At 42.0% G+C, this 27,584-nt stretch overlaps 1 protein-coding gene across 3 annotated transcripts in view; it reads right to left on the bottom strand.

The window, feature by feature from the left end:
• LOC129707364 (proto-oncogene tyrosine-protein kinase Src-like) overlaps nucleotides 1-23,304 on the bottom strand; it is a 133,261-nt gene extending 109,957 nt beyond the window's left edge. For 2 of the 3 annotated variants that reach the window (XM_055652346.1, XM_055652345.1), the window contains exon 1: nucleotides 22,936-23,303. The gene's annotated coding sequence lies outside the window, so the exon portion shown is untranslated. Of the gene's footprint in view, nucleotides 1-22,935 lie in introns of all 3 variants that reach the window. The other variant, XM_055652347.1, reaches the window with a different exon arrangement.
• Nucleotides 23,305-27,584: the final 4,280 nt, after the last annotated feature.

Here is a 27,584-nt window from a genome sequence, read left to right as displayed (position 1 = left end):
AAGAGGGATGCCAAGATTACAAAGTGGAATTGATAGGACTAGGGTGGGGAAGAGGGGAATGGAGGGAATGCTCGAGTTACTTGAAATTAGAGAAACCAACGCTCATACCTCTAGGTTGTAATAAGCAAAATACGAGGTGCAGTTCATCCAATTTGCGTGTGGCCTCACTCTCACAGTGGAGGAGGCCCAGGACAGAAAGGTCAGTAGCTGTTTTCATAATAGCATGCACGTGAGACTTCAATTCATATTTTGAAAGCCATGTAAAGAGCATAAAATCTCCAGAATTGGGCAACACCAAACTGTTCAAAACACACTGATACATAGACCTTTTATCTCAATGTCTAAAACAAGAAATACTTTTATTTATATGGTGCCTCTCACATCCTGACGTCTCAAAGTGTTCAGAACGTTTAATGAACAGTAAAACTCCTTTATTCCAGCACACTCGGGTCAGGCACATTTCCTGCACTATTGATCATTATTCCAATTGACACTAACATACTTTTAATCCACTTTTTTTTTGTAGATGTTACACGGAAGTGTAATAACATTTCCAGTGTAGTTTGAAGGATGCTTGCAAACCATGGCCCCTGGGTGCTAAAGGGAGTATGCGAACCTGTAGCTAATGCGTGCTCAGCCCCCTGCTTTACTCACTCTATACACATGACTGCGTAGCCGGTCATAGTGCGAACTCCATCATCAAGTTCGCCGATGACACCACTGTGGTTGGACGAATCACAGATGGGGACGAGTCAGAGTATAGAAGTGAGATCGACCAACTGAACAAATGGTGCCAGCACAACAACCTGGCTCTCAACATCAGTAAGACCAAGGAACTGATTGTGGACTTTGGTAGGGGAAGGATGAGGACCCACAATCCTGTTTATATCAACGGGACAATGGTGGAGAGGGTCAATAACTTCAAATTCCTGGGCGTGCATATATCAGAAGATCTTTCCTGGACCCAGCACACCGATGCAATTGTAAAGAAGGCACACCAGCGACTCTACTTCCTGAGAAGATTACAGAGATTCGGCATGTCGAAGAGGATTCTCCTAAACTTCTACAGGTGCATGGTAGAGAGCATTCTGACTCGTTGCATCGTGGCCTGGTTCGGCAACTTGAACGTCCAGGAGCGAAAAAGACTACAACATGTTGTGACCACTGCACAGTCCATCACCAGCTTTGACCTCCTCACCGTTGAAGGGTCGGTCGGTGGGGGCGCTGGGAGTCGGCTGCCTTGCCAGCAGCGTGTTAGTTTTTTCTACTTTTTTTTTTTTTTTTAATTTGTCTCAATGTGTGTTTTTAATGTTTCTCTGTGTGTCTTTTGTGTCTTGTGTGGGGGGTGGTGTGGGGGGGGGGGGGGGGAGGGGGAAACCGCTTTGCTCGCCTCCTCCACGGAGAGGCGACTTTTTCCATGTCGCTTCCCTCGTGGCCTAACACAGAGGATCGGTGCGGCCTTTCCCGGAGATGCGCCCGAGGCTTCAGCAGCGGGCGCATTGAGGACTCTTTCCTCACGGAGCAGGCAAGCCCTCGCCAGGGGTCTCTGAAGGGGAGTGCGGAGTTCCAGGTGGCGCAGTGTCCGGAGCCTGGGATCCCTTGTTGGGGACCCCGGAGAAGAGCTCCTACTGTCGGCCCGCGGCTTACTTCTGCCGCGGGCGGGGACTTAACATCCGGAGCAGGATCCCTCGCCGGGGATCCCTGGAGGGAAGCTCCGACCGCCGGCCCTGCGGTCTGTGGTGCTTCTGGCTGCGGGGACTTTAGATCTTCGACCGCCGGCCTGCACCATCTTGAAGCCACGGTCTCGGGTGGGGAGGCACCGATTCAGGACTTACCTTGTCTGCAAATATGGACGCCCGCAGCGGCGACTGTGGAACGTTGTGGTCCCGACCATGGGACCAAATTTTGTGCCTTCCACCACAGTGATGAATACTGTGGTGGATGTTTGTGTTACATTTTTATTGTGTATTGTGTGTTTTTTTTTTTATTGTACCGCTGCTGGCAAATTTATTTCACTGTACTTTATGGGCAAGTGACGAATAAAACTTGAGTTAATCTATCGTAGTCACTGCCTCAAAAAGGCAGCCAAAATCATCAAGGACCCACACCATCCTGGTCACACACTTATCTGACCACTGCCATCAGGAAGAAGGTACAGGAGCCTGAAGACTAACCAGGATCAGGTTCAGGAACAGCCGCTTCCCCACAGCCATCAGGCTATTAAACAGAACAAATAAGCTATGAGCTCTGAACTGCAAAAGACTATATTATTATTTGTTATTTGCACTATATTTGTCATTTATTGAACTTTTTCTTTTTTTCATATGACAATAAGACATTCTTGACTCTTGAGGTACTGAACCTATGGGATTTTCAAACGATAGGAAAGCAAATTGGTGAAGTTTACTGTGGTCGCTATTGTAGTTTTGAAAATGAGTCAGCAATTTCAGCACAGCAACCTCTCATTAACAACATCATGTCAAATGGCTAACTTTATGCCATGTTGCCCACAACCACGGCTGTGGAACACTGGTCATGGCCTTCACTATAAACATGAAACTGTTTATAGTATTTGGTTTAATGGCTTGGTTTATTTATTAAAGTCATTAAGACCACTTTTAAGGACCACGATTGTGAAAAGCTTTGCTTTGTGTGCTATCAGTCAAATCGTGTCATACACACGTCCAATCAAACCAAACACAATAACAACAGACTGTGAAAAGTAGAAAATAAACAGAGTGCAGAATATTGTGTTACAACTACAGGGAAAATGCAACCATTCACAGGTGAAATTAAGTAGTTTGGGAGATTAGGACTACACCTTCAGTTTACGACAGTCACATTCAGTTACATAAAACATAGAACAGTATAGCACAGAAACAGGCCCTTCAGCCGGAACTGCAAGCGGAATGTCTGTGCCAAACAAGCTGCCCAGATAAACTAATCCCATCTGCCTGCACATCATTTATATCCCTCCACGTCTCTGCCTATCCACGTGCCTATCAAAAAGCCTCTTAAACGCCACGATCGTATCAGTCTCCACTATCATCCCTGTTCCAGGTACCCATCACCCTTGGTGTAAAATAAAACTTGCTCTGCGCATCCCCTTTAAACTTTGCCCCAATCACTTGAAAGCTATCCCCCAGTCTTTAATATTTCCACCTTGGGAAAAGGCTCTGACTGTCTCCTCTATCTATGCCTCTTGTAACTTTATATACTTCCATCAGGTCTCCCCTCAAACTCCAGTGCATCAGGGAAACCAATCCAAGTCTGTCCAATGGAGGCACAAGAAACTGCAGATGTTGGTTTACAAAAAAGACACAACGGCAGGGGTAACTCAGCGGGTCAGGCAATATCTCTGGAGAATGTGCTGAAATTTGTCTAGACGTTCCTTGCAGCTAATACCCCATTAAATTAGGCAGCATTCTAATAAACCACTTCTTCACCTCTGAAGCTTCCACATCCCTCCCATAATGGGGTGACCAGAACTGCAAGCATTCCCCAAATTGCAGCTTAATCAAAACATTATAGAGCTGCATTGACTTCCTGACTCTTATACTCAATACTACAACCAATGCAGGCAAGCCTACTGTATACTTTCTTTTTACCTACTTGTGTTGTCGCTTTCGTGGAGCTCTAAACTTGGACCCCAAGATCCTTCTGTACATCAATACTATTATAACTCTTGTCATTAACTTTATATTCCCCTTATGTTTTACATCCTAAGGTGAAACACCTTCACTTGCTCCGATTAAACATAATTTGCCATTTCTCTGCCCATTTCTATAGCTGATCTATATCCAACTGTATACTTTGGCAGCCATCTTCACTGTCCACACACAAGTGTCAACCTAAACAACCAACTGGCCATTCAGGATTATGACGAGTCAAAATTATCACACAGAGGGTGATAAAACTATGGAACTCTTTACCCACGTGGGACCCTCCTCTTTATATTCAACAGACATCAATTGTTCTTTAGCTATTAAGGGAACTAAGGGATATGGAGCTAGCGCAAGAAAGAAGCACTAAGCAAATTTGCATCAATCTTTAATTTAGTTTATTGAATCTGTTTGTTCATGTTAATGACAGATCTGTGGATCCAATTCGTAAGAGGCCATTGCTAATGAGAGAGAGAGAGAGAGAGAAAAAAAAAGAGTGTAGCAGTGCAAATGCAAGAAATAGCAAACCACCTCCAACTTAAAGTACTAGTTTAAAAGGAGTTTATTATCTTGGTTGTCAGTCATCAGCCCTGGTTGAATTACAGTGCAAATTCCACAGTGTTGGCAACCATAAACAATGCTCCCACTCCAACATAAACTGTGCATCGTACAACAGGCTGTTGGGGGCCATTGCCTACAATCGTAAAGTTTTGGTTTAAAACAAAAATAAGCATATGGCACTTATCTCTGAGGTCATTACTTGATGCAGCGCTGTGATATAGCCTTTAGATTTTAAAGATACAGCGCAGAAACAGGCCTTTCGACCCACCAAATCCGTGCTGATCAATCATTGCCCCATACGCTAAGGCAGCAGCTCTACCGCTGCCTACACAACAATTTTACCAAAAGCAATGAACCTACAAACCTGTACGTCTTTGGAGTGTGGGAGGAAACCGGAGCACCCACGCCGTCACAGGGAAGTACGTACAAACCTAATGAGTGTTTGTCAGCCTAAAAACGCTGCAGAATTTTCCATGGCTTTAGAATATATTATTTTGATTCGAAGAGAGACTAAAAGGATGAAACAGAAGGAATGTTACTACCTTTGAGTGCCTTGTGGTGGAAAGCCAGGGGTACGAATCTAAGAGGCAGAGCAGCAAGTTGCTGTGCGTATCCTTGAGCATTGGCAGTGCATTCCACGAAGGAGCAATAACTTTATGCCGTTGATAGTTTATTCAACCCAGAAGGAATAAAAATTATAAAAATCTGTGTAGTGCGCAGCTCCAAGAAATAAACAATCTCCCAATCACTGCAACATGCCATTTTTCTAAGCAAAACCTTTGTACAAAATGTACCGCAGAAATCTGGAAATCCCCAAGTGAATTTCACAGGCTATGCTTTCACCAGACTTAAGTACTGCGCTAGAAAACAGAAGACCATTAAAACAAAGTGCAAAATAGGAAAGATCTTTGGCCAACTGGCTCTTATTCAAGCTTCGGGACTGTGCATAATTTGCCCTCTCAAATTCAAATATATCTCAAAATTTGAATGACATCCAAATCTCTACTGTAAGAGTTTCAAGAACAGATAAAAAGTATGGTTTTAATGACCACAGAAATAAATTCTATTGATTCATACCCATTACTATAAAACCTTTAAACGCATTTCAATCCACTCCACTACATAATGCCATACGCAAGGAAATGTTGACTAATTTTTTTACTGAAACAAGCAAAATATTTTTACTCTTTTCCTATAGAACACAGATGCGATTAGCCGAAGAGCTTTAGAAATAATGCAGTAATTATTGATGACATTCATCCTGCCACTAAATATTCCTGAGACTTAAAGCACTTTCAAATGGGCATAGTGTGAACAACTGTCTAGAACAGACTTGTGACAAATAGGGTGGCACAGTTGGGCAGTGGAAGAACCGCTGCCTTACAGCGCCAGAGACCCAGGTATGGTCCTGACTATGGGTGCTACTTGTATGGAGTTTGTACATTCTCCCCGTGACCGTGTGGGTTTTCTCCAGGTGATCCTGTTTCCTCCCACATTCTAAAGATGTATAAGTTTGTAGGCTGATTGACTTCTGTAACTTGTCCCTAAAGTGCAGGATAGAACTAATGTACGGGTGATTGTTGGTCGGCGTGACACGATGGGCTGAAGGGCCTGGTCTCTAAACTAAATTACTCCCAGCGTTTTGCTTACTCAGCATGCTGCATTTAACAGAGTTCATTGAAGGGCTGTTATAAAAAGGTTTGTGCCATGTACATACTTCATGTCTATAATAATAATTTAGCTGATAAACCAGGATATCATTTAGATAAGGTCACCTGTTCGTAAATTAGCTTGAACACACCAAGTCATTTAGCGTCACAATATTTTGCATAATTTATGGATTTTTAAAAGAAGGACGGCAAAAATTGTTGGGCGAGTCTCACGTTGACTACTCTGGCTGGAACTGAAATCAAACTATTCATAAGTGGTTCATTGTGGAACTTCAAGGAGATTCCAAAAAAATTGTACTTTCATTATAGCACAACAACAGACATATTTTAAGGCATTAACTACTGTATCCCATCATAGATAAGAGACATTTATGTTATTAAAAATTATTTTCCATCATTTAAAAGTCAGGTTACAGATGGTTAGGGTTAGAATCTGATTGACTGCAATCGTTGGAATTTAATTCAACTTTGCATCTAACATTTTATTGGATTGAAATATGGTCTCCTAGTCCTGCCCCATCTAATCCTGAACACTGGTGGACAATTAACAAGATACATTTAATTGTCATTTGGACCCCTTGAGGTCCAAACGAAATGCCGTTTCTGCAGCCATACATTACAAACACATAGACCCAAATTACAATTAAAACAGATCATGAGAGGCAAATCCTCAAATAGCATACCTACCCTCAGCAAACATTGGGCCCATCAAACAAATGCTGAAGTCAAGTCAATCAGGCATCACTTACTCACCAATATCATACACATTCAAGCTCAGTTTGGGTTTCATCTAGACCACTTAGCTTCATTATAGCCTTAGTACAAAAAAAAACTGACGAGAGAGCCAACTTCCTGAGATGAGTCGAGAGTGACTGCCCTGCATATCACGAGAGCATTTCAACTAGTCTATCAAAGAACTCAGGTCAAATCAGCATTAAAAGGAAAACATTCCAATGGTTGCAGTCATACCAGGTACAAAGGAACATGGTTATGTTTGTTGAAGGTTATTCTTCCCAGCTACAGGCCACGCTGGCAGTATTCCTCAAAGCAGGGTCCAGGGAGGTCTCATCATCTTCAGTTGCCTAATCGCTAATATTTCTCACACCACACGATCAGCAGCAAGGATCACCAAAGAGTAATCACAATGTTCAGCTCCGTTCACGGCTGTTCAACATAATGGAACATGCCATACCTGCCTGCAGCAAATCCAGATAACACAGACATAGGCTGAAAGGTTGCCAGACATTGACTAATCACCTACCCTTGATATTTAAAGGCATTACCACAGTTGAATCACACCCCCATGAGCAACTTTAACAAACTGGGAAACCACCATTATCCAAAAACTCAACAGGACCATCTACATATACACCATGGATACAAGAGCAGAGCAGGTGCTGCCCCTTTCCACCATCCTTAAACCACAAGTTAGAAGTATTATGGAATAATCTCTCCCTGACAGGATGAGTGCAACTCCAATAGGACTAAATCAGCTCAACGCCATCCAAAGTCAAGCAATGCGATTACTGATATCCCATCGATCGCCAATATTGCACGATTCCATCTACAGTTACTCACCCAGGCTACTCTGATGGCATCTCATAAACCCATAAACTCTACCCCCAAGAAGAACTAGGTTTGACATGCATAGGAATATTACCACTTGTACATGATCCTGACTTGGGACTATATGGCTGATCCTTCATCATCTGTGTCTAAATCATAGAACGTCTCTAAAGCATTTTAGAAATCCCCTCATGAGAAGATGTGCAGTGGTTCAGCAAGGTGGCTTATTATCTCCTTCTCAAAAACAGTTATGGACACGCTATAAATGCTGGCCTTGCTAGTAGTGCCCAGACCCAATAAAAGAATGAATAAACAAATTAAATGCAAATAATAGAAAGCAAAAGTAGAGGGACCAAGCATGTGTCTTCATGTGGGGCAGCGGTTGTGAGAGTCAACAGCTTCAAGTTTTTAGACGTACACATCTCTGATGATCTCTACTGGGCCCAGCGTGTCACAGAATTCTCTATTGACCTTTTGCACATGTACAGTGGAGAACTTACTGTGGGTTGGAACATTTGGAAATGCAAGAATGAAAGAGGCTGTAGAAACTGGTGGACTACAGGTTCTGAACTCCCTCCAACAAAGGGATCTATAGGATGTGCTGTCTCACAAAAGCATCAAATAAAGACCCACACCAATGTGGCCACGTCCTCTTCTCACCACCATAATGGTAAAGGAGCCCAAGAACAATAACTTGCAAATTCAAGAACAACTTCTTTCAATCACCATCAGGTTCTCGAACCACACAACACAATCCTAACCACAACCACTGCGGACGTTGCACCACTATGATTGTCTAACTACTTTGGTTTTTGCAATGAACAGTCTAGTTTTATTTTGAACAACTGAAAATCTATTACATGCTGTCATTATGTCTAATGCGCCTATAAACACTGCAGCAAGGAAGAATTTCATTGTTCCGGTTCACGAGTTTGACAAATAAACACACTTGATTCTTAAACATGATTTATCTTAGTCAGCAGAAATTAAAATGGCCTGCTGCCACCTGTAATCCTTTTCTTTAAACAGTAAAGTCTATGCAAAATGTTAACTATGGGTAGAACTGACAGAATTTAAGCACTAAATTAGTTTAACAGCTACATTATTATTATTTTTTGCTCATATGGTCATCGCACTCTGAATATTGCAGAGGGGCAACCAGAAGTGTGGAAGGCAGCAATTGTCAAACATGCATCCTTAAGCAAAGCTGGCAACCATGAAATTTAACAAAGATAGCCCACAGCTGAATAAAGATTGAAAACAAAAGTGGGTCCAAACAAATATCAACCTAAATACAAGATAAATCTATCACTACAGTCATATAGAAATACTGACTGAAGCAGAACCGAATCCAAATCCTGCAATTTCTTGGCAATAGAAGTATAAATTTGTCTCAATTCAGCTGTCACTTGAGACTTCAGTAAATAACATTCTGGTTATTATTCACGCTAAGTTTATCTTGGGGCACTGCGATAATGCACTTGAAAATGCTCAAATAAAATGAGCAAAATCCTATACCTTATCATAAAATTCACCCACAAAATGTAGTTTGTGGATGCTACTGTAAATGTGCCATTGACACTGAAATCATCAACAGAATCAACTGGCCTTTTGGGAACGAGAAATAAATCGGCGTCTCTTCAAGAAAGGACACAAAGTGCCTCAGTAACTTAGTGGGTCAAGCGGCATCTTTGGAGAACATGGATAGGTGATATTTCAGGCTGGGATCCTCCACGTGATCCATGCTTTTGATCACTTTATCCTCCACTGGATCCACGGCTTCAATCAATTTACCTTGTAACAGTTCTCCCTCCATGCATTGTGTTCTACTCTCTCTGCCAAGTGTAACTGCACTTCCTCTCCCAGTCGCTCCCAAAGCTCCAGGCATTACTCATCCAGACCTCTAATGGACCTCAACTTCACTTTATCCTGCAGACAATCCATGCCTTCAATCAATTTACTCCTGACCCAGAACGTCACTTATCCATGTTCTCCAGTGATGGTGCTTGACCCACTGAGTTACTCTGGCATATTTGTGGGGGTTTTTTTTAAACCAGCATCTGCAATTCCCTGTGACTACGTTTCTTAATAATTTAGAAACTCCAGAAGTCCCCAGTAAATATGACTGGTTCCTTAATATCCGTCAAGTCACTTACTCATAATAATAAAGGTTATTTTCAAAATACTAACAGTACATAAAATGAAGTGGAGAAGGCTTAATTCAATTCAGAATAGTATTAATGAGCATCTCCTTTCATCTCAGTATGGGCTGTATAAACCAGCAGGTTTTCTCTCCTCAAGCACTTCCGTTAATTATCATGGACCCTCGACTCTCTGGCAGGAGTTCAAAACAACTTCAGTCAACGAGGCTATTGCACTTCTACCCGAAAATTGCGCTTGCTTCAGATCATTTGATAAATACACAGTTCCATCACCTCCATTATACTCAGGATCTGATTAATGAGAACCTGCCTTTCTATATTTAAATATTCATATTAGGGTCAATAGACAGATTGCTTAAGCGATAACTAAAATGCTAATTTGCAATAACCGTCAGTCAAAACTCCAAAATGCGAGAATATTTGGAGAGGTTTTGAATTCAATCCCGGTTTCGGGCTTACTTATTTTTAACCAGTGACCCACTGGTTCATACTGGCTCCAAAAGGAACAATCCCATTCTCCCACCTCCCAAGTTATATCCCCTGCACTCCTTCAACTTATTCTGTCTACAGTACCTATCAAGTGCCTTTTAATTCTTTAGCAATCTAACTGCACCAAGGAGTAATTTACATATCATCAATTAATATGCCCAACTAATTTGCAATGTGCGAGAAAACTACAGCACCCTGGAGATCCAAGCAATCATAGGGAGAAAGTGCAAACTTCATGCAGAAAACACCCGAGTGGAGGAAGGAACCTGGGTCCTTGGAGCTGTGAGGTAGCCACATTAACTGACTTGAACACATATAATCCAGCCTGGCACTTTGGGGCAGTACAATGGGAATTACCTATTTGATATTTCATCTTTTGCCATCAGAAATGGCTGTAATTCTATTTTTCATCTAGATGACAATTACCCCTCAGCCAACACTGAAGAGTATATTATATGGTCATTATCAGATTGTTACTTACAGCTCTTGCTATATCCAAAATGGCCTCCCAGGTTTCCTACATCACAGCAGCAACACAGAGGATTTTCGCACCCAAAGCATTTCCAATTATTCTCAGACTCATTGGCAGAAGTTCAAACAATTTCAGTCAATGAAGAAACTGCACTTTTATCAGAAAATTAGTCCTGCTGCAGATCATTTGAGAAATATACAGCCCCATCATCTGCATTATAATTAAGATCAGGTTAAGAAGAAGCTTCTTTTCTTTACATATTTACTGGACTTAAATTCAATGGATGGACTTTTATTGGATATAAAGCCAATTTGGAATATTTCTAGTTCCTGAAAAGTCCTTTCTCTTCTTTTTCCTACTTAACTAGATAACAGGGAAGGTGGAAGCAAGAAAAGATCAGCACAAATCAGGGCCAGCCATAAATGACCTCAGCCAGGGCAGTGCCTAGTAGGTCCATTGTTGGCCAGGGAAGGTGTAATCTCAAGAGAAAAACAATGTGGAAAATTAGGGAACAGGTAAAATGACTAGGGTGGAGGAAGGGGGCAAGGAGGGGGAGGAGACTAGTTACATAAAATTAGAGAATTCAATGTTCATACGGCTGGGTTGTATGTTATCAAGCAAAATATGAGGTGCTGTTCCTCCAATTTGCACGTGCCCTCACTCTGGCAATGGAGTAGACCTAGGGCAGAAAGGTCAGTATGGGAATGGCACAGTGCCTTGCCGGACCAAGTGCCTTGCCGGACCAAGCGTAAGTGTGCAGCGAGATCAAACGTGCGCTCGGCGACCGTTTCACTGAACACTTACGCTCATTCCGCCTAGGCTTACGGGACCAGCCGGTTGCCAACCATTTCAATTCCATTTTCCCCATCATTTAAAGTCCTGAATCTGCACTGTGACTTCAGGCAGGAAGAATTGGTAAGGTTACAAGTCGCATTTCAATTCTGCCTTAACATGTCCTCAGGACATCTTAAACACTACACATCCAATAACCGTTGTTATGCAGATAAACACAGCAGCTATTTTTGCACTGAGCAACTTACTGGCAGACTGACATTGCAAAGCAAGTTTCTGCAATTCAAGACCTGCATTCAAACTGACAATCACTATTGAATCACTCGATGCATTCAAAACAAAATGACAGAATCCATGTCAACTATCCTAACCTGCATAAATTGAATTAGTGAATCCAGTTTATTAAACCATAGCTCCAGGAAACAAACATAGGCAGAGTGCAAATGTGTTATTAAACTGCTGCATACATAGCAACACCCAGAAACTAGTTATGCTTGAAAAGGCTAACCTTGTGTTACAGGACAGCACTAGTGAAACTACTTCAGTCCTGGTACATATTATTCTTATCTGGAAGATTGCTTTCAATGTACGAGTGAATTATTGTAGTTAAGAGAGTTTTATTGTCATAATGTCCCAAAACAGAACAATAAGATTCTTGCCTGCAACAGCACAACATATATGTAAACATAGTACTCTGTATTCACTATAATGTTTGCAAAAATAAAGATAGATATGTATATATGTTTATATGTATGTGTGTATATGGTGGTGTGGGTCTCTGATGATACCGACTGCCTTTTTGAGGTTGCGACTTCCGTAGATCCCATTGATTGTGGGGAGGTGAGAACCCAAGCTGCACTGGGCAGTGTTCACCAGTTTTTCCAATCTTCTTTGCTCCTAGCCACTCGAGTTGCCGAACCGGGCTGGGATGCAACTAGTCAATAGACTCTCCGCTGTACAGCTGTAGAAGTTCAAGAAAGTATTCGCTGACAATCCAAATTTCCTAGATCTTCCAAGGAAGCCGAGGCATTTATGGGCTTTCTTTATGACTGCAACAAATTGCTGGATTCAGGACAAATAGATGCACATCCAGGAATTGGCTCCACCATCTCCCCGTCCATGAAGACACGTTTGGTTTTACAGAAGTTGAGAACAAGGCGCCATTTGGTCAGTCGATCGGTTTCCCTCCTATACTCTGAATCATCGTAATTTATAAGTCATCCAACAGCGGTGGTCTACTTGGTGAATTTAAAGATGGAGTTGGAACTGTGTCCGGCTACAGTCATGAGTATAGAGTGAATAGAACTAGGGGCTGAGCATGCAGTCTTGAGGCCCTCCTGTGCTGATGATTATTGAGGAGGAAGAGTGGCAGCCAATTCGTACCAAATTTGGTCTGTTGAGGGAGTCAAGAATCCAGTTGCAGAGGGACGCGCACAGACTCAATCCCGTGATAAGAATTTATGATAAAAAAGAGTATTTCTGTTTTGGTTTATAATTATTCAATAGGGCTCTAAGTTTGCTTAAATATATGTGAATATATTCTCAAGCATTTCAATGTTGTGAACCATATATAATGTAATGGCCACTTAAAACATCTCAGTGAAGTCACAAAACTCTTTGCAAGAACAACTTTTTCAAAGTTTATATTAATAGGAGTTTAGGAATTTCTGGAGATATCCAAGTAAATTTAGGGATGAATCATTTTTTCAATTACTTTCTCCATCCTTAAATATCTCAACAACTATGGTGACACACTTAACGGCTGGGTTTCAGTCTGAAATGTGTCCATTTCACGAATCTGATGGGGGACCAAGGAATGAATTACCTTTGATTTTTAATCTCTATGGGAGGAAGGCTTTTCCTTAGTTTGATGGCAACGGTTTTGTGATTAACAGTAAAGGAATGGTGCTTGTGGCAACCTGCAAGTTTTTTGGCAGCTTTCCCATGTAGAATTTGAGCATTTAAGATCATATTCATCATGACACCATTGCAGGAGATCTGGAACCCATGTAAAAAGGAAAAACGGTGGTTTCATAACCAACCAGTCGTTCTGAAGGTACTTAATAAATTTGAAGTTAGGCAATATTTTTTTGGAACATTTGAACATTTCAGTTAACAAGTGGAAAGCAAAACAGAGAGGGAAAGATGGGATTGAGAGAGAAGTATAAAAAAGTTTACCACATCTGAATGATTGTGGTGCCTCCTTTAAATACATTTTTTTTTCTAGTGCCACAGAGGTTGTTTGACAATGATTAATAGTTAGTTCCATCCGACTGATGACAATATTGTCAGGTGCCCTCCAGGCCACCTCTGCAATTAAGACTCATCATAAAGTTTAACAGTTAATATACAGCCGATCAGCAGAGCCCCATCTATGCCTGGCACATTTGGAGTGCAAGTGCCAGAACGATAGGCATTCCATGCTGGGTTTTTCATCTCACAGCAAGGTAGAGCAGGCGAAGGAAGAGTGCAATTCTGATAGCAACTTTTTCATTTCAAAATTAACTGGACATGTGCTGCAAGCATTCTCTTGAATAAAGTAACTTTGATAGGCACGTGGAATATGTTCACGCAAATTCCAGACCTAAATTTCTGCCTGTGATTGACAGCCAGCAGGCACCACTTTAATTATCAGTATTTTGTCATAATTAATGTCCAGAATTATTGCATCCCATTTTGTAAAGACTTCTTATGATGAGGCAATTGTTGATTATCTTTGTTAGTGAAGTTCAACACTAACATATCTTAAGAAGTTAATAATCAGACAAAGGAAATCTAGAATAAATAACAGCAGCTTAAAATGAATCCAAGAAATAGTATTTGTTCAATGCAACAACATTGCTGTTAAAATTATATTTTAAATGTGACGTTAACTTTAACATATGATTATGGTCTCAACCCGAAAAGTCACCTAGTCCTTTTCTTCAGAGATATTGCCTGACTCTGCTGAGTTACCCCAGCAATTTGTGTCTATCTTCCGTGTATACCAGCATCTGCAGTTCCTTCTTACACATTTGACCTACATGTGTTTCCTACTAACAAGGTATTGGAAGCCATTTCACTACCAATTAACATGTTAGTCTGTTTAATACATAGTGTAAATTCTATCATAATTAAAATAGAAGTATAGGTACATTCTGTACTTTTCCAACACAGCTGGCATAACATATCGTATATTTGGGTGTTTGCAAGTGTGGATGGCTCACAGATGTTTATAGTCATCTTTGCTCAATAGAAATTCGTGATTAGTCATCCCTGGTATTTGAGCACATTAAACTTTAGGTAAATAATAACTGGGAAATAACTCCCCACCCAAAAAACGCAAGCACAAGGCAAGATCAAACCAGTGATAGGTATCAAAGATGAAAATATAAGCACCAACATGGACATAATTGCCAAGTAAACAATGCAGCAGGTGAAATATCTGACATTGACATCTCTCATCACATAGTCTGATTGATAGCTGTGCTATCTAAGCTCAATGCACTCGAATCACTTCTGTAAACTCTCTTTTCTTTTAAATCAACCTACTTCCAAGGCCAACCTCTTGGCTTCATGCCACCTCATTTTTCCTCTTTTTGTCAAATTACTCCCCCTGAAGTATTTTATGTCATTTTACAAACAATATCATCACTACATAAAGATGTCATTTGTAATCCAGGTTGAAACACTCTAGTCCAGCACCCTTGAAACCTATAGGAAGGAACGGCAGATGCTAGTTTACACCAAAGATACACATAAAATGTTGGAGTAACAGGACAGGCAGCATCTCTGGAGAGAAAGAATGGGTGACGTTTTGGGTCGAGACCCTTTTATTCGGATTGAGTCTGAAGAAGGGTCTTAACCCGAAACATCACCCATTCCCTCTCTCCAGAGATACTGCCTGTCCTGCTGAGTTACTCCAGCATTTTGTCTACGTTTGAAACCTAACTGCTGCCAGCCCACAAAAACAATCAAGAAATCATGTGGAAAAAAATCAAAGTGCTGGAGGAGCTAATCAGAACAGGCAGCGGGAAGTAGAGGGATCTGGACAGACAGCTTTTTGGATTGAGACCATTCTTTAGACTGGTCTCAGCACAGATCTATACTGCAGATTCAAACCATACCAGACCATGGGAGTTGCCAGACTGGAGAGTTTCGCCATTGCTGGACGAGAGTTTCAAGCTGTACCATTCAATATTCAGTTGCTATTTTCTCCATAATTCAGCATTTTTTTCTCTACACTCCCTGGCCCTAAACACATTCCTGACCATCTAAACAACAAGGATGCCTATGTTAGACTCCTCTATTTGCGGACTAAAGCTCCACCTTCAACACCATCATCCCCTCTAAACTCACCGCCAAACTGACCTGGACCTGGAGCTAGAACCCCTCTGCCACTGAATCCTCAACATTCTGATCCACAGGCCATTATCAGCAAAGACAGTGACAACATCTGCTCCACAATAATTCCCAACATCAATACGCTACAAGGATGCTTCTCAATCCCCATCTATACTCTCTATACCAGCGTTTCTCAATATTTTTACCCTTGCAGAACCCTTGAAATAATTTTCATGTCTCAGGGAACCACTACATAAAAATTATTATACATCTTTATTAATCTCTCTCTTTCTCTTTCATAAACTTAAAAGTTCATAAGGCAAACATAATATATTTTTCTGATGTTATGTTTTGCTTAAACCAGTTATGTTTTTCTCAAGTCTATTGACAATGCAAAAAAAAAAACTGAAATCAAACTGCTTGTTCAAGAGACCTCTTAACGAGGTTTTCATTCACACAAAAAAAAATCAGCCATACCTGTAAACACAAAAAATATATTCCCTATGATTATTATACTTTTAAATGATATAACAGGTTGAAGACTTTATTATAATACCCAAAGTCAGGATCGAGACTGGGTCTCTGGCTTTGAAAGGCAGTAGCTCTACCACTATGCCACCGTGCCTCAGGTTGCTTCAGAAAAGCAGCCAATATAATCATATACTTGTCCCATCTCAGTCATTGCTTCTTCTCCTGATCCCGTCAGGCAAAAGGTACAGCAGCTTGAAAGCAAGCACCACCATATTCAGAAATCGCTTCTTTTCCTCTGTTGTCTGGCATTAGAGCGGTCATCCGTACGCAAGTCTTGTTCACCACTGCAGACATTGAACATTGTCCATGGAACTGTTGTACTGCAATGCTGAGAACTGTGTACTGCAATCTATCTTCCCTTTTGCTCTACTGATTGTACTTGAATTTGACTTGATTGTATTTAGGTAAAGTATTATCTAATGTGATTGGACAGGTTGCAAAATAAAGCTCTTCATCGTAGTTTGGTACATGTTACAATAATAAACCTAAACCTAAAATAACTGAATAAACTTGCATTTTTGCCTCGATCATTAAGGACACTTCAGAAATAGTTTTCATTAATGCCCTTTACACATTGAGCATATTTTGCAATCCAGGAATTTCCTTGATTACATTGAACATTTATAATGCTCTGTAAAGCATTTGAGACATCAATCTGATCACTAATATTGTATTAGTCGGAGAAAGGTACACTGTTACAATATGCTCATTTTAATGCAGAGATTTGGTTGTCAATCTTCATCAAGAAAATATTTTATAAATTTCAAATTTCATTACCATTAACTTCTGAACATTATTTATTGCTCTACATTAACACAATACCGAGGGATTTTTAGACTTGATTATTTACAGCATTGTTAAACTCAAATATCATATTCTATTTGTAAATGACATCTTCAATTGAGCAGACACAGAGATATGCAGATGCTGGAATCTTGAGCAGAAGAAAGTAAGATTTGACAATTGCGCTGTAAATAGGTTGTTGAGAACTGTCAGTTTACACCAATAATGCCAAGCAAAGATATTTCTACACAGTTCTAAACATTCATTGAAAAGGCATTCAAGTTCTCATTCCATTTCCATCCATCTTGGCCCCTTGTTCCTGCTCTGCCATTCAATAAATCTATTGCTGATATTTTACCTCATAGTCACTTTCCAGCACAGACCACAAACCTCTTGATTCCATTAATATCCAACAGTGTACTGATCTCTGCTTGAATGTACTCAAGCATCAAAGCCTCCGCAACCTCTTGGGTAGAGAATTACAAACATTAATTCTCCACCAGATTTTAGAATTACCTTTCAACTCAGCTCTATGTGGCTGATCCCTTTGGTTTGAGATAGTGACCCCTAGCTCAAGGGAATTCATCTCCCTGGGAAATCATTGTTCCCTTCATCTAATCTGTTAAATGCCTCGAGTGTTTCATCGTGACAACCACAATATGTCAGGCTATAGAACTGTGTCTCGGATAGGTTGGTGAGCAACACAGGGCCCTCCCCCAGGGAACGGTCCTCTCTCCCTTCCTATTTACCATCTACACCTCGGACTTCAGATATTATTCCATCTCCTGCCACCTGCAGAAGTTTTCAGATGACTCTGCAATTGTGGGTTGCATCAGTGAGGGGAGGGGAGGCTGAATGCAGAGGTGTAGTCAACAACTTTGAGTGGTGTGGGCTGAATCACCTGCAGCTCAACACCAACAAGACTAAGGAGTTGGTGGTGGACTTTAGGAGGACAGGAACACCTCTGTCCCCTGTCTCCATCAATGGTATGGATGTGCAGTTTACCAGGGAGTACAAATACCTTGGAGAGTACCTGGACAGTAAGCTGGACTGGTCCACGAACACTGCGGCCCTGTACTAGAAGGGACAGAGCCAGCTGTACGTTTTTGAGAAGGTTCTGCTCCTGCAACGTCTGCAGTGAGATGCTGCAGGTGTTCTACCAATTGGTGGTAGCCAGTGCCATCTTCTTTGCTGCCGTGTGCTGGGGCAGCAGGGTGAAGGCTGCGGATGCCAATAGGGTCAACAAACGCATCAGGAAGGCTGGCTCTGTCCTGGGGATGGAGTTGGATTCATGGGAGGTGGTCTTGGAGGGGAGGATGCTCCTCAAACTGCAGAGCATCCTGGACAATACAGCTCACCCCCTCCATGACACACTGGTCAACGTGAGGAGTACCTTCAGCAACAGACTGGTTCCACCAAGATGCATGTCAGAACGCCACAGGAGATCCTTCTTCCCTGTGGCTATCAAACATTACAACTCCTCCCCCTTCTGTCATGGGGTAGACTGAGTGACTCTCTTCCCCCCACCCCCTCCCCCCCTCAATCTTTGCACATCCCCCAAGCCTTTCCACTCGTCACTTTAATTTCATGTTTCATGTCTTTTATGGTTTTTTTATGACTGTCGGCAGATCAATTTCTGGGATAAATAAAGTTCTATCATATCGTATCGTATCAAGATCGCTTCTTAATTCACTAAATAAGGAACAATTTTGCTATGTTGGACCGTGGGTTGGCAATCAATATAACATTAGCTAAAAATTTAAGACATTAGTAATATTGGTTCCTCTTTTGGAATGAGTTAATAAATGCATTAACTTCTTCTCTCCTGCCACAGCACACATAACTATTTTCGACCATAATTTATTTAAACAGGTAAAAGTACTCAAATCAGGAAATGATACTTAAAAGAGAAATTAGTTTAACGCAGTAACTTCCCTGTACTTCAACCCACATCCCCCATGCTTAATTAAAAAGAAAATCCATATTTAACCATGTAAAAGTACCCAACGTTCATTCAGAAACTGGTGGGAAAGCTCTTTCCTGTGCGTTTTAAGTGTGCAGCTTTTGATCCAGGTTATTCATATACCCCAACATCTGCATGAAGACCAGAAGTGGCCCAGCTGTGCAAATACCAAGACATTGTTGATCACCAACAACCAACACTTTTGACTCCAAAGCACCCGGATTACATATGAAGCTTGTCAGCTAATAAAATCCACTGCTCTGATGAAAGGTCTTCAGCTTGTAACAATAACTCTGTTTCTCTTTCCACAGATGTTGCTTGATCAGCTAACTGTTTCCAACACTTTCTGTTTTTGCTTTTTTCTGTCTGAAAAAATCATTTTTTTACACATTAACACTTTACTAAGATGTTTGTGGACATCGCCAGATGGCCATTGCCTGGTCCATCACTGGTATTGACCTCCCAAACGCCAAAGGGATCAGCAAGAAGCATTGTCTCAAGGCAGCAGCTAATATTGTCTAAGTCCCCCACTACCCTGGCCACATGTTCATCTTGCTGTTACCATCGGAAAGGTGCTACAGGAGCCGGACTACCATTGCCTCCGGGATCAAGTACAGGTTCTTCCCATCACCCATATGATTTATGAAACACACTGCACAACCCTGTCCTCCTTCCCTCTGTGCCCCTATGAGAAACCTCAATGAGCCCATCATGATGTCGAGATCTTCTTCTGCACCCTCCACCCCCGGGTCTATTTCCGTGGCAAGGCATCCTCATCTCCCAGTTACAATCCCCTTCTCCAAACTCCAACATTCCTCCTCCTCATAGATTACCCTAGCCAATCTTTTACCATCTCTAGATCATTTTATTTCCAAATGCCAGCTCGATATCAACTGTCTCGACTTCTTCACTTACCCACTCCAAACTCAACCCACTCTGAATGCACAGCACTCTGCTCACGCAGCAGCAATATCAATATTGTTATCGAACACATTGACAAGGGATATGCTGTTGTAGTCTGGCAGGCTGACCTCTGCCATGCCGAGGCCAGACATCCTAATACCTACTCCATGACCATGACCCCAGGTCAAAAATCAGATCACTCTCTCCCAGTCTGCTACTGATCTCATCACCTCTGCCGATCTTCCCAGCACAGCCTCCAACCTTATACTGACAATTTCTTTCTTCTTTCACGATGCAGCCAGGACTGCCTTGGCAGACCTATTGTTTCTGCCTGCTCTTGCCCCACCAGATTCCACTCCAAATGACCCTTCCAACCTATATCCAAGACAAATCATGCACACTTCAACACTTCAATTATACCTCATTATCCATCTTCACCATGGATGTCCAGTTCTTTTACACCTCCACTCTGCACCAGGAGAGTCTCAGGGACCTCCAGTTCTTTCTGGAGCAGAGATCCAATTAGTTTCCTACTACTAACACTCCTCCTGGCAGAACTTGTCGTCACCCTCAACATCTTCTCTTTTGACTACTCTCACTTTCTTCAAGTTAAAGGTTTACCCTGGGCACGCGTGCAGAGCCCAGATATGCCTGCCTTCTTGTTGGTTAAGTCCTTGTTCCAAACATACACTGGCACCACTCGCCAACTCTTTCTCCATTACATGAAGATTGCATTCGGCTGCCTCCTATAACTGTGCAGAACTCGTGGATTTCATAATTTACCACTAATTTCTACCCTGTTCTCAGATGCACTTGGACTATGTCTGACTCTTCTCTTTCCTTTCTTGACCTCTCAAGTGTTCAGACTATAAACTGACAATCTGCCATAAACCTCAGTTATCTTTACTACACTCTATAAGCTACAGTACTACCCGATTCACCTCCATCCCATTGTTGACGTTGGACTTTTTCTATGGAACTGATGTGCCACAATGCTGAGAAATATAATCTGCACTCAGTATCTTCCCCTTTGCTGTATCTATCGTAGTAGAGTTTAACTTAATTGTATTTGTGTATAGTATATCTGATTTGTTTGAATAGCATGCAAAACAAAGGTTTTCACTGTGTCTAGGTACATGTGACAATAATAAACCTACATCTCTTCCCACGCTGTCTCTTGTAAGGATGCCACCCCACCCTCAATTTCTATTTCCAATGCATCTGCTTCCAAAATGAGATTTTCCATTCTAGAGCACCTGAGATGTCCTCTGTCTTTACTAAACATGGTTTCCCCCATGCTGCTGCGCTTTGATCCCTCATCCATATCTCCTCTGCATTTCGTAGCTCTGCTCTCACTCCCCCTATCCCATGACGGAATAAGGATCGAGTTCACCCCACCAGCCTCCTCATCCAACACATCATTCGGCGATATATCCACCACTTTCAGCATGATTCCGCCTCTTTCTACAGAGACCACTCCCTCCGCAATTCTTTAGTTCACTCATCCCTTCCCACCCAAATGAACCCCTCCTCTGGTACTTTCGCCTGCAACTGCTGCAGACGTAATACCAGTCCCTATAGCTCCTCTCCTCTCTCTATCCAGGGACCCCAACAGCCCTTCCAGGTGAGATTCCCATTCCCAGACCGACCTTTCTGTCTTTGGGCTCCTCCATTGTCAGAGTGAGGTTACACACAGACTGGAGGACAGCACCTCATATTCCACTTGGGTATCCCTTCCTCGGGCTTTATATTTGATTCCCATTCTCTGCTTATCTGCCATACTTATGTCTTCTTTTCATCTCTACCCTTTGTTCACCTATCTGCAAAAATAAACCTCCCTCACCTGTATTCACCTATCGCTTGCCAGGCTTACTACAATCAGGCTGCAAGGGGCCCACCCCTTTTCATTGTTTCCTTCCTGGTACATCTGACAATAAAACTCTTGACTCCTGAAACGTCGTATGCTGTACATCGGAAGAACCACCATCACTGCACATGTTTCTTTGTTACATTACATTTCATCACAAACTGCTGGTGATAAAATAAACATGTTGTCAAATGTTTGGAATCTAATACATTGCGGATGCCCCCAGGCCGCAAAAAGAATGGACCGGACAAAACTTAACTGTCAACGGCATTTGCTCACCAGCCAATCCCTCCAGATGAATATGCTGGTGCCTGGCATGCAGTTTGGTGGACATCTACCATCTGTTTACTTAAACAAATAATTCTTACGCGTGATTCATGTGCATTAGTGAAGCAAGCTGGTTTCTCTTTATCCTTGTGTACATTGGGCACAGCCCATGGCGCTGACATACAGGGAGTGCCCGCCGGGATACGCCATGGCTTGCACGGTGCATATGTGTATCTCCAACGTGGAAAAAACACATAATCAAACTCGCTCACATTGAATAATTGCATCGATTTGCCCATTTCTCCCGGCTATCGTACGTGCGGGGCCGAGAATCAGACAGCAGTATCACAGGCACCAGATTACAACAAGGTAGTGCCGAAGTCTATTATACCCAGGTCGTGAATCTGTCTTCATAATCACGTTGCTAACGGGAAGATAAATGAAGCAGGATGACTGAAAGTTTGCGGGCAGTTCCGATGCAAGACCTGGGTATGATGGCACTTCCCTGCTCACTCTTGTCAGTTTACTCAATTTACGGTGAAGGGTCGGTTACTTGGAGTGAACAAAATGAACCGACTTCGTTCTTCCAGACAATGAATAAAGATGAAGCCTGCAGAAGGGAGGGTGTCGGCCCGACCTCCCCCGTTCTCAATGCGAACCGCATTCCGGTGCAGCCCAAAGGCAAGAAACGCACCAAAGTTTACAGCGCACACCTAGAAAAATATTCCGGGGTGGGGAATCGGAGCAGATCGATGAGCAATGGGCTAAATGCAAGCAGGGGTGCAGATTCAGGGGGGGGGGGGGGGGGGGGTGCTGCTGCTGCTGCTGTGGACATTAGTGATCAGTGTCGGTGGCTTGGCCGCTGGTGGGTGCGATTGTCTGCCTTTCACCGGCTGGTCAATGTCCCCACAATGGGTCACTTACCGTGGTTTCTCCGCTCTGTACACGTGTGTCCTCTTCCAGCCGCTGACTGAACCAGTCATTGAAACGCCAAGTGAGTGAAGCCTCGCAGACCGGACGCCATCCCGCGCTGGGCGGGGGGGGGTGGGGGTGGAGGGGAGGGGGGGTGACCTCTTTCCCAAACGGCGGCAGCGGATCGACAGCAACCTCCTCCCAGCCCCGACTACAGTCCGTCAGCTCCGCCGCCGCCGTTACACCGCCGTTACGCCGCACTTTCACTGATTCATTCAGCGAGCGACGCCTGTGTGAGTAAATAATGGTCGAGTCTGTGCATCGGCATTTGGCCGCTCCACCTGAAAACTCCGCCTGTGCAGCTCGTCACAGAGCAAGTCTGTGGATCGGCGGGAGGGGCGGCGCAATCATTGCTGAGTGTTGCTCCGGAAACGCTTCACAGCAGAAACCACCTTTTTGATCCTTGGAATTAAAGCGAACAGCTCCACTCGCGGTTGGGACGGAATCCACTCGAATGTAGGACGTGTTGTAGCGTCGGCTACAAGCTAAAGCACGGAGACAGTGTATCATCTGTTTCCTTTGTGCTGTGGTCTGGGTCATTATTCTGCTACCACTCTTTGCTTTGTTTACCCCTTCCTTGTTTACTTGCGCCCTATTCAAAAGCACGCCCGGTCTATTCTCGTTTGCCCCATCCTTCTTCTTTGCTCCATTTCCCCCTTTATTTGCTCCTGTCTTTGAGCTTATCATTGCTTCGCCATCCGTTCCTCATTGCAACCCCTGACAGATTTATAATAATGAGAACAGCATATATGAACAAGTTTTTAAAAAAAATAGACCGATGCGGCGGGCCAGGCAGCATGTGTGAAGGGAATGGACAGACCAGGTTTCAGGTTGGGACCCTTCAGTCTCGAACCAAAACATTTGGGTCTATCCATTTTCCTTCAGCGATGCTGCCTGGCCCGCTGACATCTTCCAGCAGTTTGTTTTTGCTCCAGATTCCAGAATCTGCTATCTCTATACGAACAGCAGGCGAGATGTTCTGCAGCTAAACAAGGCACCATCAGATTCTCCGAAAGCCTTCCCACCTTCTGCATGGAAGTTGTGAGAGGTGTGAGGGAATATTCTTCAGTTGCTTGGATAGTTGTCAAACAGCAAGTACTGAGTTGTCATCGGGCAACTGAACCACAACCAGGGAGCAGTGCGAAACTATCTACGTCTTTCTTGTCCCTCGGACAATCTTTGGCTGGACTTTTGTTGGATTTACCTTGAACTAAACGTTATTCCCTTATCGTTTATCTATACACCGTAAATTGATCGATTGTAATCAGGTATTGTCTTTCTCCTGACTGAATCGCACGCAACAAAAAGCTTTTCACTGTACCTCGGTATCTCGGACAATAAACTGACTGAGCACAAAACAATTTGGATTTGTTAAAACTGCAGTTTTGGCGTCTTTGTTTTACAATTAACTGTCATCCAGGATGAGTTAAAGAGCATGTTGTGACAGTGGTCTTTAGGGTTTTGAAGAATGGAAGATGATCTGAAGAGGATTGGCAGGGGAGAGATACTGAGACAATGTTTTCCCTTACGAGGGCATAGTTTCAGAATGAGGGACTGCCCATGTAAAATGAAAATAAGGAGGTATTTCTTCACTCAATGGCTCACAATTCTCTGGAATGTTGCCAGGACTGGAAAGCCTCACCTATAGGGAGAGGTTGAACAGCAAGGACTATATTCCCTGGAACGCAGGTGGATGAGGTTTGATTTTATAGAGGTTTATAAGATCACGAGAGAAATAGATAGGATAATTGAATCATCTTTACTCAGAGATGGGGAATCAGGAACCGGGCGCATAGGTTTAAGGTGAGAGGCTGAATGATTTAATAGGAACCTGAGGAGCAACTTTCTTTACACAGAGGATGACAGATTTATGGAACAAGCTGCCAGAGAAGGTTGCTGAGGCAGGTACTATGACGACATTGAAAAAAACATTTGGACAAGTACATGGATAGGATAGGTTTAGAGAGATATGGGCCAAACACAGGCAGGTGGGACTAGTGTAGATGGGGAATGTTGGTCAGCTTAGGCAAGCTGGACCGAAGGGCCTGTTTCTGTGCTGTATGCATCTATGACTCTCTGAGTCTATGATAACATAGATAGGGTAAACAGTCAGAACCCTTTTCCCAGTGAAAATGTCAAAGACCAGAGGGCATAGCTTTAAGGTGAACAGGACAATGTTTTAAGGAGATGTGCTGGGTAAGTTTTTTTTAAGCTCCATGCGTGTCTGGAACCCACTGCCAGGGTGGTGATGGAGGCAGATACAATAGTGTCATTTAAGAGACTTTCAGATAGGCACATGGACATGCTCTATATTAGCACAACATGGGAGTACTTTCATCGCATGGACTGTGGCTGTTAAAGATCAGGCTCACCATCAACATCATGGCAAGTAGGAGGTTGCAATGTAGGTGTCCTTGGGACATCTGTAGTCATGCAGTGTTGTAGCATCTCTCGTGACCTCAGGACATTCCAAAGTGCTTTACAATCATCAGACTGTACTTATGATCTGTAATTCTTACTGTGCTTTTGAGAGACGTAACAACCTATTGGCATATTTGTAAAATAAAGATTAATGTGATAGTGGGCAGATGGTGATATTTGATGAGCGTTAAACGTTGTCTATGAAAATTGAGAGAATTGTCTTGCTTTTATCTGAAATGGGGATGATTACTATCTATATGTTAGAATTGGTAGCTGGGGGCATTCAGCATTCACCCAAGAGAGCAGATTGAGCCTCAGTTTAATATTTTAGCTAAAGTCCACATCTTTGACAATTTCATACTTTCTCAATATTATACTCACCTGTCAGTCAAAATTATGTGCTCAAGTCATGGGAACTTCAATCCCCTTAGAACGGTTGCTGACTAATGATACTCGTTCTATGATTTTTTTGCTCTGTACTCTGGCTCCTAATGATGAGTGAATGAAGAGTGTAGAATGAAGAATAACTGGCTGTGATACTCCTCGCACATTCTAACCAATGCAATCAATATTTCTTGCATAATGTTTATATCATGCATGACATAAATTATCCAAAGCACAAGCTCTGAAAGAAAGAATATAAATAAGCAGTACAAACAGAAAACTATACCAATGTCATTACATTCTGCACAACATTAATTGTAGAAATAATCCTACTAAGTAAACAGAAACTATTCCTGCCATTAATTTGGTACTGGTAACATTTTAGCACAGTGATTTTTTATAATAAATGGCACTGTATTGCAACAAAGCAATATAAAACTATTTGGAAAGATGGTATTAAATCCACACTATTCTTTATTGCTCAACATTTGTCACTCCATTCTTTCTTGTAGTAGAAATGCTTCCAATTAAGTCTTCAGCCTGATTAAACCATTTTGTTCAATGGTTGAAAATTCCATCTAACTTCTTATAAACATAATAATGATTTTTAAATTCTGTTGCAGCTCATTGTGCGTGTTCCAATCAAATCTATGGATTCCTAAATTAAGATCAGATGCCCAAGATCCTAAAGAAATTAAACAACACAAGAAGAGAAAAAAAAATCTGGAAATAATGAGATGAAGTTAATGATTGAACATATTGAATATGTAATTATTGACAGAGTGACTGATGACAATGTCTTTTCTCATTTTCATTTCTGTTAGATAAATTATTTCAGGGATTTCAGGTCAACTGATTCATTATCAGTTTAATGAGCTTCCACCAGAAAAACGCTGTATCTCTAATCTAAATTAAATTAAACTAAATGCATTCCTTTGTGAAAAGCTTTCAATTAATATTGAATAACTAAGATATGCTATATTAATAGGGTGTCAGGTTATACATTATCTATATATATCAAGGGTTGCTTGTGCTCAATCAGACATCATTAATTGTATCTGCTTATACTCTTAGAATGGACGTTAACAATTGTCATTGTCTTATTTTCCAAAGGTCTTATTGAGTTCTGATTTGAACATTAAACTATTTTCCTTCTCATATTCTCAAAGGTAGACCTTAATATTGATAAATGGCCAACACCGTCACAAGACAAGGGCAAGAGGAAAGTAATTTTCAATATCATATTCAATATTGAAACAGAGGAATATATTTTACATCATAATTTGCAAAATTCAATTCCAAAATACTTCAACGTTAATTTTCACTATATTTAATCATTTTAGTTTATAATAATTATTTTATAATTATATAATATTTTATCATTGATGTTTCATTCGACAAAGATGCCCTACTAAACCTTTCAACAACAAATCCCATGCAAAGAAAGGAGAGCAGTTGATGGAATCAGCGGGTCAGGCAACAGTTGTGAAGGGAAATGGGCAATTGATTTTCATGTCAAGAGCCTTCGTCTAGACTGAAGGCACAGAGGGCAAATAGCCAGTATAAAGAGGTCGGTGAAGGATGGGGCAAGAGCTAGCAAGTGACCGTGGATATAGCTGAATTTAGTTTAGTTTAGAGATACTGCGAAAACAAGCTCTTCGGCCCACTGAATCCGCGGCAACCAGCAAATACCCACATTTTAACATTATTCTACACACGTGAGGGACAATTAACCTACAGCTTTGGAAAGTGGGGGAAAACCGAAGGTCTCTGAGAAAGCTCACGTGATCATGGAG

The sequence above is a fragment of the Leucoraja erinacea genome, chromosome 21 (genome assembly GCF_028641065.1).
Source record: "Leucoraja erinacea ecotype New England chromosome 21, Leri_hhj_1, whole genome shotgun sequence".
NCBI classification, from domain to species: Eukaryota; Metazoa; Chordata; class Chondrichthyes; order Rajiformes; family Rajidae; genus Leucoraja; species Leucoraja erinaceus.
Note: the sequence above shows the minus strand (reverse complement) of the source record. Positions and strands in the feature narration are given on the sequence as shown.